The 10,000-nt window shown below is 46.7% G+C and overlaps 1 long non-coding RNA gene across 1 annotated transcript in view; it reads right to left on the bottom strand.

Moving 5' to 3' along the window:
• The window catches only part of LOC132451264 (uncharacterized), a 25,812-nt gene extending 18,791 nt beyond the window's left edge, over positions 1 to 7,021 (bottom strand). Inside the window, exon 1 of the long non-coding RNA XR_009524021.1 lies at positions 6,818 to 7,021. This is a non-coding gene — a long non-coding RNA (uncharacterized LOC132451264). The remainder of the gene's footprint in view (positions 1 to 6,817) is intronic.
• Positions 7,022 to 10,000: the final 2,979 nt, after the last annotated feature.

Raw genomic sequence — 10,000 nt, 5'->3', positions numbered from 1 at the left:
TGAAAAGAAAAATGTATTTCTCTGTAGGGATCCTTTCCATAATCTGAGCTGGCTAGTGGCAAGAACAATCACTTTTAGAGGACATACATTCAAGGGGCGTTATTGCCCTAAAGGATTACATTGCAGCCCATTTGGCAATTATGGCTGCAGCATTCTGGCTAAATATTCTACCAATTTCAAATAGTGTTGTCCACATCTGTCCCTTGAACACCAAACAATGGGCAAATGGAGTCCAGGTTGAAAATTCCAACAAGTTTCTGTTTAACAAGTATTAAACACGGCTGGGATGCAGACATTTTTTATAGAAACTGCTCTATTGCTGCCAGAATTGAGCTTCAAGTCCAACACATGTCTTGTGAATATCTATGTTAAACAAAGTCAAAAGCTTTCTAAAAACTTTCAAGGATGACAAATCCCGGAACAAAATTATTGAAGATAAAAACAAACATTAAAACATCGGTGAAACATTTTTATGAAATGATCTATAAAGATTCTAATTGAAGCAGCATAAAGATCTAGCAAGAATGTTATTATGGTATGACGGTTTACAATACAGTATGGGGCAGTATAGAAACAATGCACTATTGCACGCTATACTTACAAAATAAAAGTATTTATGACAAAGTAGCGATTGTTATATTGATGTATTTTTAATGGTTAAATAATCCCCGGAAATTTTTCGGCAGTGTCTAACGATACTTCACAGACATAAACTTGTCTAAACAGGATTTATGCGATGCTGAAGGACTGATTGAGAGCAGAAGCACAGAGAGGAATGAAGAGAGGGGAATGAGAGAAAAACAGAAAACAAAAAGGACAGAAGAGAGAGAGTGAGAGAGAGAGAATAAAAAAGCAAAGCGACAGAAGAGGAAGAGAGAGGGATGGGCCGAGAAAGCTGGTGTCAGCGAAAGAATTGTAATGGAGTGACAACAAAAAGGGACAACACAGAGCAACATGGAGATAGTGAAAGAGAGAGAGAGAGAGAGAGAGAGAGAGAGAGAGAGAGAGAGAGAGAGAGAGAGAGAGAGAGAGAGAGAGAGAGAGAGTGTGTGATAGAGAAAGAGAGAAGAGAGAGAGAGAGAGAGAGAGAGAGAGAGAGAGAGAGAGAGAGAGAGAGAGAGAGAGAGAGAGAGAGCTAGACGACAGAGACAGTGCACCCCTCTCCCCCTAAGTGAGTCTTTCATTTGTATGCCAGTGGAAGGCTGAGAGGCGTGTTGTTAAAAGATAAGGGCTGCCCTCACGGGCCACAGAGGACTTAGAGAGTGGCTGGCGCTGCATGTTCCAACAGCACTATCAGAGCCGCTGGGCCGTGCTCGACATCACCGTGGTAACCGATAGGGATGCGGAGGGGCCTGGCCGGCGCCATGAGAGCACCACGGGTCCCGAGCCGCGTGTGTCTGCGTGTTTACATGCAGACCCTTCGTGTTGTCAGTGTGCACGTCACACTGTGTTTGTCAAGGACAAAAGGCCCGAGACAGATTGAACAGAAAGCTTGTCTGTCGGTCCGTCTGGATGGATGTGCTTCCATCCATCATCCGGTCAATTGATTGGTCATCACGTGTGTGGCTACGCATGTGAGGGACAATAGTTATGAGGGGGATTTCACAACAAGTCTGTCTGTCCCGCTGTCCTTCTGACTGTCTGTCCAATCAGCGTTGTGTTAACGTCATTTTTTTATTTAATCCCATTCAACCCAGGCGACAAACACAGCTCGAAATGCAGAACATGGGCTTATATCAGGCCTGAATGGGAGGTCTCCAGGCTGCCCTCTGAACAGCAACATGTTCATAGGCCATATGTACGGGCCACTCAGAGAAGCTGTTTGTATTACACATCTCGACAGAGTCAACATTGTGTTATGGAAGCATAGATATATCTATGCTGTAATATATAAATATATATATATATATATATATATAATCTATCCCTGATAGAATACTATTAGTTATTAGCCCTTATCTGAGTAAAACTTTCCACCACAATGTATTGGTGAACTTTGACACCCCTTTACAATGATAATTATCTATGATCCATATTAATAATGAATAATGACATGATAATGCAATCATAATGAGTAAAATAATGTCTTTCTTAATTGTCTTAAGCTGAAAAACTAGTTACAATTTCCCGCCTGATTGTGAAAACATTTCCATTCAATAAGAAACCTCAATAAGCCTCAGTAGGTCTTTTTACATCCTTATATTTGAGATCATTTTAAGCACACAGGTACTTACTTTGGTGGCAGGTAGGTAAACACCCAGAGCAATATTAGGATTACAGTGGATGCCAACAAAGCATTTGAGTTTGGCTTTCAGTTTGACTGCAGTTATCTTTTTAGTGAAGAATATTCCCCGCTATATTTAGCCTCATCAGCTCCAAGGATGACAATGAAATGAAGACTTTCAATTGCCACACGAGAAAAAGAAGCACCCTTCAGCTCAATGGACTATTCCTGGCTCTTGACGTCAGCCTGGAATCGACCGGTGTGTGTGAATTGGGGCTGCCCTTGGGTGACTGCGGCTGTCAGCCACTTACTGCAGAGGTCAGCCACAAGGTTATCAAACACACAATACTTAACCAGGATTACTCACACACTGAGTATAATACACTCCTACATGTATAGAGCACACCAGACACTCGCTCTTAGCCAAAGGGATGCCCCCACCACCACTGAAATAGATTCATGCAGATGTACGCTCTTACATGAGCTATGACACACGCAACCATTTCAACCAGCCTCCCTCAATCACTCTATAATATGTATTTGGTTCAAGCAAACAAGTCTTATTGTTAAAACGTCCTCCTCTGCATCATCATTGGAAAATAATACAGAGTCTTAGACAAGGATCACAAGATTAAACTAACTCCTCTCCAATTAGATTGAGTACAGGTTTTAAAGAGACCTTAATGCCCCTAACGAATGACAGGAAATTCGATTTGTCTGCATAATGCATCATAGTGCTTATTCAGGTCTGAATGGGCCGTGCCCAGACTGAATCAGTGAATAATAACATTTATGTGATTTTGTTTGGCAACAATTAGACTCAGTATAATTTAATACTGATGATGACACTGAGAAGAATAGATTTGATAGGACTGGATTAGTGAGATTCTAGCCGTCAGCTCGAGATACCCCTGTATTTCAGACATTGAAACACATGGATGGAAACAGCATAAAATAGCCCCCATCTCAAATCTAAACTGATGCTCAATAGAGATACTATGCTGAAACAGGAGCCAAGCACAACTGATATCCCAGCCAGGAAGAGGCCAGAGAGGCAGAGACCAGCCAGAGACTCACCAGACAAAGACGAGCCAGACAGAGATCAGCCAGAGACCAACCAGAGACTAACCAGAAACCAACCAGAGACCAGCCAGACAGAGACCAGCCAGAGACTAACTAGAAACCAACCAGAGACCAGCCAGAGAGAAACCTACCCGGAAGAGACCAACCAAACAGAGGCTAACCAGACAAAGACCAACCAGAAAGAGACCAACCAGAGACAAATCAGACAGAGCCCAATCAGACAGAGGCCAACCAGAGGCCAACGAGACAGAGAGCAACCAGAGACCAACAAGAGACCAACCAGACAGAGACCAACCAGAGACCAACCAGACAGAGACCAACCAGAGACCAACAAGAGACCAACCAGACAGAGACCAACCAGAGACCAACCAACCAGAGACCACCCAGACAGAGACCAACCAGAGACCAACCAGACAGAGACCAACCAGAGACCAACCAGAGACCAACCAGACAGAGACCAACCAGACAGAGACCAACCAGAGACCAACCAGACAGAGACCAACCAGGGGCCAACCAGAGACCAACCAGACAGAGACCAACCAGAGACAAACAAGAGACCAACCAGAGACCAACCAGACAGAGACCAACCAAAGTCCAACCAGAGACCAACCAGAGACCAACCAGGGGCCAACCAGAGACCAACCAGAGACCAACCAGACAGAGACCAACCAGTGACCAACCAGACAGAGACCAACCAGGGGCCAACCAGAGACCAACCAGACAGAGACAAACAAGAGACCAACCAGAGACCAACCAGACAGAGACCAACCAAAGTCCAACCAGAGACCTACCAGAGACCAACCAGGGTCCAACCAGAGACCAACCAGAGACCAACCAGGGGCCAACCAGAGACCAACCAGGGGCCAACCAGAGACCAACCGGGGGGCAACCTGAGACCAACAAGGGGCCAACCAGAGACCAACCTGAGACCAACCAGGGGCCAACCAGAGACCAACCAGAGACCAACCAGGGGCCAACCAGGGGCCAACCAGAGACCAACCAGGAACCAACCAGAGACCAACCAGGGGCCAACCAGAGACCAACCAGAGGCCAACCAGGGGCCAACCAGAGACCAACCAGGGGCCAACCAGATATCAACCAGGGGCCAACCAGAGAACAACCAGAGACCAACCAGACAGAGACTAACCAGAGACAAACCAGAGACCAACCAGAGACCAACCAGAGACCAACCAGGGGTCAACCAGAGACCAACCAGAGACCAACCAGGGGCCAACCAGAGACCAACCAGAGACCAACCAGGGGCCAACCAGGGGCCAACCAGAGACCAACCAGGGGCCAACCAGAGACCAACCAGGGGCCAACCAGAGACCAACCAGGGGTCAACCAGGGGCCAACCAAAGACCAACCAGGGGCCAACCAGAGACCAACCAGGGGCCAACCAGAGACCAACCAGGGGCCAACCAGAGACCAACCAGGGACCAACCAGATATCAACTAGGGGCCAACCAGAGACCAACCAGGGGCCAACCAGAGACCAACCAGAGACCAACCAGGGGCCAACCAGAGACCAACCAGGGGCCAACCAGATATCAACCAGGGGCCAACCAGAGAACAACCAGAGACCAACCAGGAACCAACCAGAGACCAACCAGGGGCCAACCAGAGACCAACCAGAGGCCAACCAGGGGCCAACCAGAGACCAACCAGGGGCCAACCAGATATCAACCAGGGGCCAACCAGAGAACAACCAGAGACCAACCAGACAGAGACTAACCAGAGACAAACCAGAGACCAACCAGAGACCAACCAGAGACCAACCAGGGGTCAACCAGAGACCAACCAGAGACCAACCAGGGGCCAACCAGAGACCAACCAGAGACCAACCAGGGGCCAACCAGGGGCCAACCAGAGACCAACCAGGGGCCAACCAGAGACCAACCAGGGGCCAACCAGAGACCAACCAGGGGTCAACCAGGGGCCAACCAAAGACCAACCAGGGGCCAACCAGAGACCAACCAGGGGCCAACCAGAGACCAACCAGGGGCCAACCAGAGACCAACCAGGGACCAACCAGATATCAACTAGGGGCCAACCAGAGACCAACCAGGGGCCAACCAGAGACCAACCAGAGACCAACCAGGGGCCAACCAGAGACCAACCAGGGGCCAACCAGATATCAACCAGGGGCCAACCAGAGAACAACCAGAGACCAACCAGACAGAGACTAACCAGAGACAAACCAGAGACCAACCAGAGACCAACCAGGGGCCAACCAGAGACCAACCAGAGACCAACCAGAGACCAACCAGGGGCCAACCAGGGGCCAACCAGAGACCAACCAGAGACCAACCAGGGGCCAACCAGGGGCCAACCAGAGACCAACCAGAGACCAACCAGGGGCCAACGAGAGAACAACCAGGGGCCAACCAGATATCAACTAGGGGCCAACCAGAGACCAACCAGGGGCCAACCAGAGACCAACCAGGGGCCACCCAGAGACCAACCAGAGACCAACCAGGGGCCAACCAGAGAACAACCAGGGGCCAACCAGAGAACAACCAGAGACCAAGCAGAGACCAAGCAGAGAACACGCTCAGAGAGAACAATGCGACCAGCTGGGGGCTAAATGGTGAGATGGTGTGGAGGCAAAAAAGCATGAGTGCAAAAAACGCTTCGCTGATGAAGACAAGAGGGCCTATTTGTAAATACCTGACGGGGAACACTCGTCATGGAGAGCGGGGGCATTGAGACAACAGCACGAGCTGCTCTTTCGGCGCCTAATTCACCGCGATGTGTGAATAGATTTATCATCTGGCAGATGCTAGGGGTCTCCTCTTTGTGTCACGCGGATACACCAGGGCAGGTGTTGTGGGGGGAGGGAGCTGGGTGCAGTTTACAATGGTGACAAGGATGGGAAACAGCTGGTCCTGGAGTCATTTTATACGACCTCTACGCATTTGGATTTGCCAACCTTTTGAATAAACCTGTCAGATGGCGTTAGGTGCGGGCCGCCGGGGCAATGTTCCAATGCTGGCCCACCTCTTCTCACCCGCTACCTGCTAAATATGCTAGGACGATGCCAGTAACCCTGCCAGGGGAACTCACTCTGACAGACTCCACTGTGGCAGCCCGGTCTTGGCAAATGCACCACCCGTCTGATTTTTCAACCTTAATATAGCTGTGGGTTTTTTGGACGTTCTGCAGGTGAACTACAATGTCAAAACATATTGAGTTGGAGGAACAAATCCAATGTTTTTCTAGAATAAAAAAATAAAATGTGTGCTATTGGAAAAACATTACAACAACATAATAACTAAAACATAGACTTCTGGGACGGCCATAAAGATCCAATCAGAAACATGGTACTTGCAATGACCCTTGTTTGACCACACGGGGTGCTGTCCATAGGGCTTCATTTATTTATCTCTTTAACTACATTTTATAAGAAAATGTCTCGCAGGCAAACACATCAGTGTGGTGTGTCCTCAAGCATGTGAAGCGACGCTATGGAGGTTTGTATATTTTACACCCTCCTACTGCCTCTACTCACATATTCGCCGTAGGTGTCCTGGACTATGGGAGGTGCCGGTCGGTATCCTGCCGGCGGGGGTGCGCCTCGCGCTCTCTGCGCCGGCACGCCCCTTCCTCGGGAAGAAGGTAACCGGGTCGGAAGAGCACCTCGGGGCACAGCTCCGCGGGGTACCGCCGCATGCAGGGGGGGCACTCCACCTCTACTCCTGCAGAGGAAGTAGGAGAAGAAGAAGAAGAAGAAGGAGAAGGAGGAGGGAGATTATGAGAAAAAGATGAAGAAGAGGAGGAGGGTGAAGAGGAAGAAGAAGATGAGGAAGAAGAAGGAGGAGGAGGATTATGAGAAGAAGATGAAGAAGAGGAAGAGGAAGAAGATGAAGAAGAACAAGAACAAGAACAAGAAGAAGAACAAGAAGAAGAAGAAGGAGGAGGAGGAGGAATATGAGAAGAAGAGGAAGAAGAAGAAGAAGGAGGATGAGGAATATGAGAAGAAGAGGAAGAAGAAGAAGGAGGATGAGGAATATGAGAAGAAGAGGAAGAAGAAGAAGAAGGAGGATGAGGAATATGAGAAGAAGAGGAAGAAGAAGAAGAAGGAGGATGAGGAATATGAGAAGAAGAGGAAGAAGAAGAAGGAGGATGAGGAATATGAGAAGAAGAGGAAGAAGAAGGAGGATGAGGAATATGAGAAGAAGAGGAAGAAGATGAAGAAGAACAAGAACAAGAAGAAGAAGAAGAAGGAGGAGGAGGAGGAATATGAGAAGAAGAGGAAGAAGAAGAAGGAGGATGAGGAATATGAGAAGAAGAGGAAGAAAAAGAAGGAGGATGAGGAATATGAGAAGAGGAGGAAGAAGAAGAAGAAGGAGGATGAGGAATATGAGAAGAAGAGGAAGAAGAAGAAGGAAGATGAGGAATATGTGAAGAAGAGGAAGAAAAAGAAGGATTATGAGCAGAGGAAGAGGAAGAGGAAGAAGCAGAAGGAGACGACAAATAAGATGGGGATGGGGGAACAAATAGCAAGGTGGTATTTTCAGATGAAAGACGACTGGATACCCACATCACACAATAAACTTGGCTGAGGCCTCGTGTTACATTCCCAGGTAACTTTCTGTGATAAATGCAAAAAATATTGGTGGGTTTGACTTTTTGTTGTGCGTATTTTTTTATTGGAGAGAATTTCTAACAGAATAACTCACCTATGATCTTGGATGGTTGATTTTTCACCTACGTGACATGCTTCCTGTTAACATGTTAACAGAGGTCCGTGGCTAACACATGCTGACAGGACATTCTAGCGCAAACAAACGCATCGACACCTCAGCAATTTCACTAGACAAGGTTATTGCCGCCTTTCCTGTTTCAACATTGTTAACATCTCTGCCACGTGAACGTTCATTAAACAAAATTGGTGTTTAATACATCCTTATTGCGGACACTTCATCAGGCCATTCAACCGTTTTATTAGGAGTTATTTATACTAGCTGGGGTTGAGTGTGGCCGGAGACATGGGCAGCCCACAGAGATGCTGCACACAAACCAACTGCTAACCGCTATCACCGTTTATAAATACTAATAAAATAATGTGATAAAAACTATAATTGTAAAGTCTTTGTTAGATCAGACATGATGGATGTCCATTTAGGTTGCTCCCCTCCCAGTAACAAAATTATGACAAATGTACCGTTAATTCATCTCGTCAGTATTGACACACAAATGTGCTTTAGTCTCCCACACAATGTACTCTTGCTCCTCGTTCAGTTGTAGGACTAGAGTTACAGTGGTTCAATGACAAGGGCAGTAAAAGGAACCCCCCTTTCTCACAGGGCCCTCTGCTGCTGCTGCTGCTGCTGCTGCTGCTGCTGCATACTAGGGCTTTGATAAGAGGAGCGTTCCCCTCTTCAGAGAGACATCACTCTGCGACATGGCAGAGAACAAACACACCTCGGTGACCAATGAATGTTTAGTTATTGTAGTTTTTGCGACCATTATCGTGTTTATTCATCATTTTTTATCGGGCACATGGAACATATGTAACACTCAAGACTGAGGTCAATGCAAAACAATGATACGTTTAGAACAATCTCAATTGGCCAATTGTGACCGTTTAACAAGAGCAGCAACAGTCTAGATCACTCAAATAAAATTGCCCCATTGAAGCTGTCCTGTTGTTCTTTGTTCCTAAGCTATTGAATGTCACCCATAATGCCTTTTTGACAAATAGCTTGTCAGCGGCACATTCTCAAATGTTCTGGGTGAATTCACAGGCACTTCCATAAATAAAATACGTTTAGGCTGTTGCTCATTCTCTACTGTGCTAAAATATAACCAAAAATAATAATATATGTATCTATATATATAATATAATAATATATATATATATGCCTGATTACTTCCCTGAATGCTTCAAGTCTATCTTTACACTTGACATTGATCAACACAGTGGGTGCCAGCTGGCAAGCGTCAAGTAGTTGACTCGACACACACACACACACACACTTGTGCGTTGCTCTCCCCAATCACACAGACACCCTCCTGACAAGACAGCTCCCTCTCTCTGTCGTGGACTGATCACAGAGGCACCTCCAGCCACAGGGAGTGTATCCAGACAGCAGATATTGTCAAAGACGGGGGCCACAGATCGGACGGCCCGCTCCACATCCATTCAGCTTAGTGCAGACCACTTTAGTTTGGAGTATGCTCTCCTCTCTCCCCGCTTAATCTCTGTCCCCCCTAAATCTCTCCCTCTCTCTCCCTCTCTCTCCCTCTCTCTCTCTCTCTCTCTCTCTCTCTCTCTCTCTCTCTCTCTCTCTCTCTCTCTCTCTCTCTCTCTCTCTCTCTCTCTCTCTCTCTCTCTCTCTCTCTCTCTCTCTCATGGAAAATAAACATTTACAAAGCCAAATCTATTTGAAAAGGAAATAAAGGGAAAATAAAGATGAATAATTAAGTGAAATATCAATGATTAATACAATCTCTCCCTCTCTATCTCTTTATCTCTCTCTGTCCCTTTTTGTTGTCACTCTTTATCTCTCTTATGATGAACTCACTTGTCAAATGGGTACACTTGGCCCTCTTTTAAATCAAATCTTCATGTGTTTATAAAATATATGTAAAATATATCTGTGATAATTAGAGTCCTCACTGTATTTCACCTTCCACACAAATCTAAGTATGCCTTCAGCATGCAGTCAATAATTTACTCGAAACAAAG

This window comes from Gadus macrocephalus, chromosome 22 (genome assembly GCF_031168955.1).
Source record: "Gadus macrocephalus chromosome 22, ASM3116895v1".
Taxonomy (NCBI): domain Eukaryota; kingdom Metazoa; phylum Chordata; class Actinopteri; order Gadiformes; family Gadidae; genus Gadus; species Gadus macrocephalus.
Note: the sequence above shows the minus strand (reverse complement) of the source record. Positions and strands in the feature narration are given on the sequence as shown.